General features: G+C 40.6%; 1 long non-coding RNA gene across 1 annotated transcript in view; it reads right to left on the bottom strand.

Moving 5' to 3' along the window:
- Positions 1-1435: 1435 nt before the first annotated feature.
- LOC103875936 overlaps positions 1436-10640 on the bottom strand; it is a 46684-nt gene continuing 37479 nt past the window's right edge. Inside the window, exon 3 of the long non-coding RNA XR_002515755.2 lies at positions 1436-4694. This is a non-coding gene — a long non-coding RNA (uncharacterized LOC103875936). The remainder of the gene's footprint in view (positions 4695-10640) is intronic.

Here is a 10640-nt window from a genome sequence, read left to right as displayed (position 1 = left end):
CTTTGGTTAGAACAGGCTCCTTTAACTCTGAGTTTGTTATTACCCACCTTCTGAAGCCAAATTCTGTCAATTCGTCAAACTCATTCTCCATTTAGTTTTGTTCCTTTGCTGTCAAGGCGTTGTGATCCTTTGGCGGAGAATAAGCACTCTGGTTTTTGGAATTTTCAGTCTTTTTGTGCTGGTTTTCCTCATCTTCATGTATTTATCTACCTTTGGTCTTTGCTGTTCGTGATGTTCAGATGGAGTTTTTGCATGGTCATCCTTTTTGTTGATGTTGATTCTACTGCTTTCTGTTTGTTAGTTTTCTTTCTAACAGGACCCTCTTTTGCAGGTCTGCTGGAGTTTGCAGAAGGTCCACTCTGTTTGCCTGGGTATCACCAGCAGAGGCTGCAGAACAGCAAAGATTGCCGCCTGCTCCTTCCTCTGGAAGCTTCGTCCCAGAGGGGCACCTGCCAAATGCCAGCCAGAGCTCTCCTGTATGAAGTGTCTGTTGACTCCTCCTGGGAGGTGTCTCCCAGTCAGGAGGCCTGGGGGTCAAGACTGCCTTGAGAAGGCATTCTGTGTCTTAGCAGAGCTCAAGTGCTGTGCTGGGAGATCCATTGCTCTCTTCAGAGCTGGTAGGCAGGAACGTTTAAGCCTGCTGAAGCTGCTCCCACAGTCGCCCCTTTCCCTAGGTGCTCTGTCCCAGGGAGATGGGAGTTTCATCTATAAGCCTCTGACTGGAGCTGCTACATTTCTTCTAGAGATGCCCTTCCCAGAGAGCAGAAATCTAGAGAGGCAGTCTGGCCACAGCGGCTTTGCAGTACTAGAGTGGGCTCCACCAAGTTTGAACTTCCTGGTGGCTTTGTCTACACTTTGACAGGAAAACGGCCTACTCAAGCTTCAGTGAGGTGGATGCCCCTACTCCCACCAAGCTCATGTGTCCAAGGTCGACTTCAGACTGCTGTGCTGTCAGTGAGAATTTCAAGTCAGTGGATCTTAGCTTCCTGGGGTCCATGGGGGTGGGATCCACTGAGCAAGACCACTTGGCTCCCTCGTTTCAGCCCCATTTCCAGGGGAGTGAATAGTTCTGTTTCACTGGCATTTCAGGCACCACTGGGATATGAAATAAACCTCCTGCAGTTAGTTTGGTGTCTGCCCAAATGGCCATCAGTTTTGTGCTTGAAACCCAGGGCCCTGATAGTATAGGCACCTGAGGGAATCTCTTGGTGTGCGGGTTGCAAAGACAATGGAAAAAGTGCAGTGTCTAGGCCAGATAGCACAGTTACTCACAGCATGATCCCTCACGGTTTCCCTTGGCTAGGGGAGGGGGTTCCCCAACCTCTTGTGCTTCCCAGGTGAGGCAATGCCCCACCCTGCTTCTGCTCACTCTCTGTGGGCTGCATCCACTGTCTAACCAGTCCCAGTGAGATGAACCAGGTACCTCAGTTGGAAATGCAGAAATCATCTCCCTTCTGTATTGGTTTTCACTGGGAGCTGCAGACCAAAGCTGTTTCTATTCGACCATCTTGTCTGATAATTCTTTATCAGTTGTTTTTTCACCTATATGTATATGTATGTGTTGTCTACTTATTTATTTATTTATTTATTTTGGCAATCATATTTTATTTTCTAAGAACTCTCTTTTAAATTCTCTTATGGCATCATTTTTTCCTGGCAGCTTGTACTTGACTCATGGCTTTTATAGCCTCTTCAGTCTGTCTAAGAATGAATTAAAATGTTTAAATTTTCCATAGCTGAGCTGTTCTATTGGATTTTCTTTAATGCTGTTGCCTTTTCCCAAGTTCTTTTGTTCTTACAGATTTACAAATGAAGGACTGGATTGGTTAGCTACCTACATGGGTTTTCTTAGAAAAGGTGTGTGTCTGATTCTTTACTACCCCTTCCCCCAAAATAATGAGAAATCTGGTTAGACTCTGAAGTTGAAAGGGCAATATTATGCTGGCTGATGGGCTCTTGCACAGAAAGCTGGAAAGGAAGGCAGAACTTCTCTCAAATGCCGAGATATGAAAGGAAATAGAACATTACAGTGTATTTCGCCGCAGTGTTGAGCCATTTGTTCTCTCCCACCCTTATTCCATATCTGTGTGGGTTTAAAGTCACCCAGGATCTGCATCATTTTGTTTTTAGCACCAAGGTCATGTTGAGATTTTACCAACTGTCTCGGCCCGGCAGATTTTCTGCTTTGTTTTGAAAGCTATCATTAGGTTTATATCTCAGAGGCAAACATTTCAGCCAGCTGCCCTACATAGAACTGATCTAGTTGTTTCACAATCCTTTAAACGAATTATTACACTCCTCGTCTTATGGAGAGTTTCTATTCTTAGGCTTCTTTAGTCTGACATGAATTCTGTAACTCTCCCTGTGCTTATTTCAGGTTTCTCAGCTTTGATTTTCTCTTTGTCAGTCAGAGCCCTGAACTTTCTCTAGTCTGCCGCTTCAGCTTTTACTTTTACAGCACTGTGGTAGATTTTGAAAAATATATCTCTTCGGTTGTTTCAAGAAATGTTGGTGCTGCCAGAAGACTATTTCAGTTTCTTGTGTTCACCACACAAAATAATTTGGAAGCGAGACCACGGTGAAAGTAGAGACGCTCTCTTGCAGAGTGAAAGCAAGCACACACTCAAGAGAGGAGTGCATGCATGCTCAAAAGAATGAGCCGCGTGCCACGTGGTCAGGGCTCCTGTACTATATGGATAAGCATAGTGAAGGCACAGAATATTCTATAATTGGTGGGGGTGGGGGTTTCCAGGAAATGGGTGGGCAACACCTGGAATGGGGGTACCACCCTTTTCTTAACTAAATATGGTTAATTAGAAACTGTCATGGCATCAGGTACATGATAGGAGTGGGAGGCTTCCCCAACAGAAATGTTATGGTAACGGGGCATAGTGAAGCCAAGGATCAACAGTGAGTCATTTTTGGCCATTTTGGATTTAACCAGTTGCCATCCAGTTTATTTTTTGTTACATTCTTATCTGTGCCTAAAGCAGGATGTCTGCAATCTCTTCATTGTTATAGCCTGTTGTTAACAGTTCCTTTCTACTGGGGAGATGGGTCCTTGTGCTAACCTGTGTAGGCCCACTTGTATTGCTTTTAGCCTCCTGCAAATATCACGCCAATTTGCTAACTGCCTGCCTCATTGAAATGCAAAGAAAGTAAATGCATATAGTTGCCCACTATCTGGAATCAAATGTACATTTTATGCCCCCAGGTGTAACTCATAATCTCACACTCCACCAAATGCCCACATATATAGAGGCAGTTAACTTTTCTAAGCTTTTTATTTGTAATGCTTTTGGCTTTCGTTTTACACTGTCATGGTCACAAACTTAGTCAAAGCCTGCACGCATAAGGATTTTAGTAGTTCCCTGTTTTACTTATGCTTAGTCATTTCCTCCCCCAGAGGTCTCAACATATCATCCAGGGCTGCAGCATGACTTTTGTGGGCCACAAACACTTTTCCCCATCCAGGAAAAAAATTAAAAATTAGATTTTATGATTATATTGGTATAAAGATAAACATAATCTAGTCTGTATTCATTATTAAATATTAATTATTATGATTATATTCATTTGTCCTTCTCACTTAAAATATTATAAAACATTTGAAATGTACTAAATGTACTTTGGGCTCTAGACACTGTGCCTACTGTGCTTAATGGATAACTTAGCCCTGATAATATCCCTAGTTTAATCTTCACAAAAATGTCCTTTCCTTTATGTCAGCATGTGTGCCTGCACATGCGTGTGTGTGTATAAATACCATTGGCTCTCTAGTACATGATAAAATTAGATTTTGAAAATATCCTTCCCAGTCAACATTCAAACTCATCATAATTTATGCTCAATTATTTTTCTAGGCAGACCTCTCATAGCTTTTTATCTTAAGTTCTCTACCCTAGTTAACTTTCTGACCTCCCGAACAGGATTAGAACATTATGACTTGCATTCACATGCCCCTGGTGTTCCTTGCGTGTAAAGCCCAACCCCAGTCCCCAGCTTCTGCCTTACTTACCAAGCTTATTGACTCTGGAGTCAGTATCTATGCTCACACTTACTAGCTTATACAGGTTATATAACCTTAATTTGCCTCCTTTTTCTCAACTATAGTATGGGGGATATAATAACTCCTATTGAAATGGTATGGAAGGATTAATGCAATGATTAAAAACAAAAAGTAATACTTAATGAGCATTTACCATGTGCCATGTATTCATCTAAGTGTTCTGCATACTATTTGTGTAAACAGCTTAACATAGTGCCTGACACGAAGAAAGTATTCAGTTTAAAAATTATGTTATTTTCCTACAATATTACTCTATATGGCAAATGCTCCTAAAAAACAAAACTTCCTCTATAACTTCAGCCACAGGAGTAGCTTTCTTGTCTGACTTCTGTAGCATGTATCATGTAGACTCTTCATTTGGTAGTTGTCACATACTACTTAAAAACAAGAATATTGCTTATAAATCATCTTTGCATACCTTGTACAATTTGCCACAGAGCCTTGCAAATTGCAGGAGTCCACTATATATTTGCTGATTGATTGCTTAATTGATTATATGATTTCTTCATGTCCGGCAGCCAAAAGTCCACTCAGCTGACATATACTGGGAGAAGTGTGAAGTCAGCAGCAAGGTCAGCAGTGAGGTCAGCAGCAAGGTCAGCAGCGAGGTCAACAGCAGCCCATCCTAAATGAAAAACCACCTTGCAATTTTCCATTCATTGAGTTCTACTATTAGCAACTCTTCCACCTCTATACTAGTGTGGAATCAAATCTGGAATTGTGCATTGTCTTTTATGTGGTTACTAGAAAACTGTTTTTCTACCATCTTTGTAGTGCTAAGCAAGCCCACCTGAGAGGAGAGGGCAAGTGACGGATCTAGTAATACAATTTGCCCTTTACAGAGTATAATTTAGCACCAAAATAATTCCCTTAATCAGAAGACATAGAAGTTGAAATACCATTATTAGTCATCTGTATCACCAAAGATTATTTTCAGTTATTGCCTTTGGGGTAGTTATAAAGTCTCAGGAACGTCCAACACAGACAAATTTTTCTGAAAGCACTAATGGTTTGCTTTCTCCTGGATGTGTGGAGCGGAGCACTGAGAACTGGGGCAGGCAGGGAGGTCAGAGGACTTCATAAGAGAAAAGTAAGTTCAGCAGAAGGTAGACTTTCCATACTTCACCATCTGGTTTTGCTCACTGGTCATATGCATCTTTGGAATACGATGCAATCAATCTAGCAGTTCTAAAACACAGGCCACAGGCCAGAAGTTCCAGACCAAAGTTAGTAACTATGATCCCAAACTTTTTAGTTTCTATGAAAACAATAAATATGGCTTTGGCTGCTATAGATTGAAAACATTAGGAATACTGAGACAACTTCCTCTGAATTCTTTTCACCTCTAGCTATAAAATTTTGAACAACATTTTATCATATTTTCACTATATGTATGTAAAAACTAATTATTATTGACTGTTCTTTGCAAAATTTCTAAAGCAATGGACTGTATATTTGGTAATACTTCTTGCCTCTATTATCTTGATAGTCATGAATCTTGTTTCTACTCTCTGGTGTTCAAATTCCCTCCAAAGACTGTCTAACCACCAGGTTTGTGTGTGGATACCGTGCAAGCAGACAAGCTCAGAAACAGTCACCACTGAGAGGTGTTATGTGAAGGAGATATGTTATTGCAGTGACGGGAAATAAAGGATGAGAGTAACACAGGTTTGGGTAGAATGTTGGCCCCATGCTTTGTGCCCTTGCACAAATCTTACAACTACTTAGAAGTTCAATCGTTCTATCCATCAATAGGAAAGTGACATATAACTTAGAGTGGCCTGTGAGGATTAAATGGAATTATGATTGTGGAGCCCCTGGAGCAATGTCTGGGATGGTCTCTTCATATATAGTGGTGGTAATGTCAGTAGCAGCATCCTTTAAGATTCTGCGAGACCCTATGGGGAATGTCAAGGTGTGAATAAGTCCCACTGCTCAAAGAGCTCCTAGACTAGCAGAGGAGATAATCACCATAAAGGCAAGATGCAAGAAGATGTTTCCATCTCTAATAATCAGAAATTGTTCCACGAAGTCATTCACAGTAGAGCGGAAACTCAACTGATAACCTGTTGTCTTATGGACTTCAGTTTTTCTAGACTGAATCAAGAGGCAGCTGCAACCTCCAATGATATCCAGGGCCACCTCAATAGTTATGGTACCTCAGGGAACTTCCAGATGTTTCCATATCTCTGCCTGTGTTTGGTAATAAAGAGCTCCAGTGTCACAGGCAGCAGTTCACTGTGGCATCAAGGCACCAAATACTTCCCAATACATCATAAATAATCTAGTAACAGCAAAAGTAAATGATTAACTTTCCTGCCGCCACTAGGGTGCAGACAGTCCTTGACTATATTACTAGGTTTCTTCCTGCCACCCTTCTTACTACTATTATAGCCCTCAGCATGTAGGCAGAGTGTCATTGGCCACACGCAGTGACTGCCGTGTACAGGATAGCTACAATAACAGCAGTTACTATGTAGAATTGAATTTCCAAACAGAAGTTTTAAAAAGCTCCAATCAAGCAGGGCACAATGGCTCATGCCTGTAATCCTAGCACTTTGGGAGGCCAAGGCAGGTGGATCACGAGGTCAGGAGATCAAGACTAGCCTCGCCAACACAGCGAAACCCCGTCTCTACAACAAAATACAAAAAAAAAAAAGAAAAAAAATAGCAGGGCGTGGTGGCAGGTGCCTGTAGTCCTAGCTACTCAGTAGGTTGAGGTAGCAGAATCACTTGAACCCAGGAAGCAAAGGTTGCAGTGAGCCGAGATCGCACCACTGCACTGCAGGCTGGGCGACAGAGCGAGACTCCGTCTCAAAAAAAATAAAAAATAAATAAAAATAAAATGCTCCAATCAAAAATATTAGTTTGAAAGTCAGAAAGCAGGTCCTGGTGGCCCAGAAAAGCATGGTTAGAATTTCTATCTTGCTTTGTAGAGTTTGGCCTGGGAAGAGTGGATGTTTCTGACAGAGCGATAGAGAAGCAGTGGTGGAGTTAAGAGTCTAGGAAGCTGGACTGGAAGTCTGTGTCACTGAATCCTGGAACATCCCAGCCTGTAAATACTGCAAAAATGTTTCTGAAACCTAGAAAGGAAGTGTGGAGATACTGACTGAACGGGTGGCATCTCATGAAGACAAAAGGCAAAATCAACAGTTATGTGGCTGCAGCAGGGCAAAGAATATTATATACGGATAAGAATAAAAATGTCACTCATTTAGGGCTTGACAAGCAAAGAGCATTGTACTAAGTGCTTTCACATGTTATTTTTTTTAAGTTAAGACATCAAATGCAGTAGTGAAAATGGGGGAAAGAGTAGGACAAGGAGTTTTATCTGTAATTGACTGAATAATCAATTGAGATAAGTCACTACCTTCGGACCATCTACATATGTTATCTATTGACTCTTTACAGTAATCCTTTAAAGTAGCTCCTATTATCCCTTTTTTTGCAGGTGAAAAAGCACCAAAAAATAAAAAGGTTAAGCAACCAGCCTATGACAGATAAGTAATCACACAGTTAACATAGAGTTAACATCAGACCCAAGGGTCTGGTTCAGGAACTTGCTCTCACTAAACATCAGAACAATATCCCCAGGAACAAGGATAATTCAGGGACACGTCAGGGAATAAGGAAGGAAAAAGACTCCTGGATGCACTGAATTTGCTTAAAAGAGTATGCATTTTAAGCTACATGTGGCTAAGGTCATGAGGTCAAGAGATTTGAAAGATAAGATGGGCCCATGAGCTAAGTAGCAGACAAGAGTACCATATTTTTGAAAAACCTAATTCTTGACTGTGAAAGTTCACACCTATACCTATAATGTTATTTTTTCCTCATTTTATTTCATTTGCTGTCTTATTATGTATGACTCCCTACTTTATTATATTTTTTAGTTGTGACTATAGGGTTTATAGTATATATCTTTGAGTTACTATGGTCTACCTTCAAGTGATAGTCTATGCTTTTTTTTTTTTTTTTTTTTTTTTGAGACGGAGTCTTGCTCTGTGCCCCAGGCTGGAGTGCAGTGGCCCGATCTCAGCTCACTGCAAGCTCCGCCTCCCGGGTTTACGCCATTCTCCTGCCTCAGCCTCCCAAGTAGCTGGGACTACAGGCGCCCACCACCTCGCCCGGCTAATTTTCTTGTATTTTTAGTAGAGACGGGGTTTCACCGTGTTAGCCAGGATGGTCTCGATCTCCTGACCTCGTGATCCGCCCGTCTCGGCCTCCCAAAGTGCTGGGATTACAGGCTTGAGCCACCGCGCCCGGCCTTTTTTTTTTTTTTTTGACAGAGTCTCACTCTGTCTCCAGGTTGGAGTGCAGTGGCATGATCTCGGCTCACTGCAACCTCCGCCTCCCGGGTTCAAGCAATTATCCTGCCTCAGCCTCCCAGTAGCTGGGACTACGGGCACGTGCCACCACACCCAGCAAATTTTTATATTTTTAGTAGAGACAGGGTTTCACCATGTTGGCCAGGATGGTCTTGATCTCTTGACCTCAGGATCTGCCCACCTCGGCCTCCCAGAATGCTGGATTACAGGTGTGAGCTACCACTCCTGGTATAACTACCACATGACATCATACTTTCATGTTACTTCTGCATGTGTTTTAACCCTTACGATACATTGTTACTACTTTTGCTTTAAACAATTAGCTTTTAAAGAGATTTTTAAAATAAAAGGAAAAATGTCATTTATATTTACTTGTATTTTTATCATTTCATGTGCTCCTCAATTGAATGCAGCTTTCCATCTCATCATTTTTCTTCTCCCGGAGGAACTACTGTTGACATTTCTGCTGATGATAATCATTTTACTGTTTTCTGTATCTAAGGATGTCATTTGTTTTCCTTTTTCAAATATATTTGTGCTGTGTATAGGATTTTGTGTTCATGGGATTTCTTTTTCTTTCAATAGTTTAAAGATGTTTCCCTATCTTCTGGCTCACATTGTTTCCAAGAAGAAATCTGTTGTCTTTCATCTTTTTTCCCACTCTGTACATAATGTATTTTCCCCCTTCTGGCTGTTTTCATTTATTTATTTATTTATTTAGAGACAGATTCTCACTCTGTCAACGAGTTTGAAGTGCAGTGGTGTGATCTCAGCTCACTGCAAGCTCTGCCTCCTGGGTTAAAGCGATTCTCCTGCCTCAGCCTCCTGAGTAGCTGGGACTACAGGCGTGTGCCACTGGACCCAACTAATTTTTCTATTTTTAGCAGAGATAGAGTTTCACCATGTTGGCCAGGCTGGTCTCGAACTCCTGCCCTGAAGTCATGTGCCCGCCTCGGCCTCCCAAAGTGCTGAGATTATAGGCATGAACCACTGTGTACAGTACCGCTGGCTCCTTTTAAGATTTTCTTTTTATCACCACTTTTAAACTATTTGATTACGGTGTACCTTAGTATAGTTTTCATCTTATTACTTGTACTCAGTATGCATTGACCTTCTTGGATCTATCAGTTTATAGGCTTCATCAAAATTGGAGAATTTCAGACCATAATTTTTCAAATATTTTTATGTTCCTCTTCTTTCCCTTCTCATTGTGGGACTCCAATTTCACTATATTAGGCCACTTGAAGTTGTCTCACAACTCTCTGATGCTCTGTCCATTTGTTTTCCAGTCTTTTTTCTTCTCTTTAATTTTGGACATGTTTAATTGTCATCTTCAGGTTACTCATCTTTTCTTGTGCACTGTCTAATTTGCTATTAATCTCATTAAATGTTATTTTTGCCTCAGATATTTTTAGGACTTCAATCTGGGTCTTGTTTACATGTTCAATCTTTCCTCTAGCTTCTTAAACACATAAAATGTCTATAATTATATAAAATAGTTATAACAACAGTTATAATGCCCTTGCTTAATAATCATACGATTTGTGCAACTTCTGGATATGTTCTATTGGTAGGTTTTCATCCACATTGTGAACCATTTCCATTTATTTGCATAGTTGGTAAGTTTTTATTGAATGCTAGACATGGTAGTAAATTTTACCTTTGGGGGTACTAGATATTTTTATATTCCTATAAATATTAGCTGAGTCTTGATCTGAGATTCAATTATTTATAAATAAATTCTAGTGTTTTATAGCACTGTAGGGTTACTATAGTTAATGATAATAAGTTGTATATTTTTAAATAGCTAGAAGAAAGGATTTTGAGTGTCTCCAAACAAATGATAAATGGATAAGCTAATTACTCTAATTGGTTACTATATTTTATACACATGTATTGAAATATCACTCTGTACCCCTTAAATATGTATAATTAAGTTAAAAGCCAAAATTAAAAATTAAAAACCGAAAAAAAAAATAGTTTGAATCTTCTGAGCCTTGCTTTAAAGCTTTGTTAGGCAGGAATAGACTAGCCTTTAGCCTAGGGCTATTGCCACTATTAAGGCAATACACTTCTGATTTCCTGATGTCTTATGAATTGCGACATTTTCCACACTGACTGGTGGCAACACAAGCTTTTCCTGGGCCTTTGCAAGTTCCAGGAGTTGTTTTCCTGCTCCTTTTGGTTGGCTGGTGCCATCCATAAATTTGAAGAGTTTCCTTCTCACATGTGCTGATTAGTAA

The sequence above is a fragment of the Papio anubis genome, chromosome 9, assembly GCF_008728515.1.
Source record: "Papio anubis isolate 15944 chromosome 9, Panubis1.0, whole genome shotgun sequence".
Lineage (NCBI taxonomy): Eukaryota > Metazoa > Chordata > Mammalia > Primates > Cercopithecidae > Papio > Papio anubis.
Note: the sequence above shows the minus strand (reverse complement) of the source record. Positions and strands in the feature narration are given on the sequence as shown.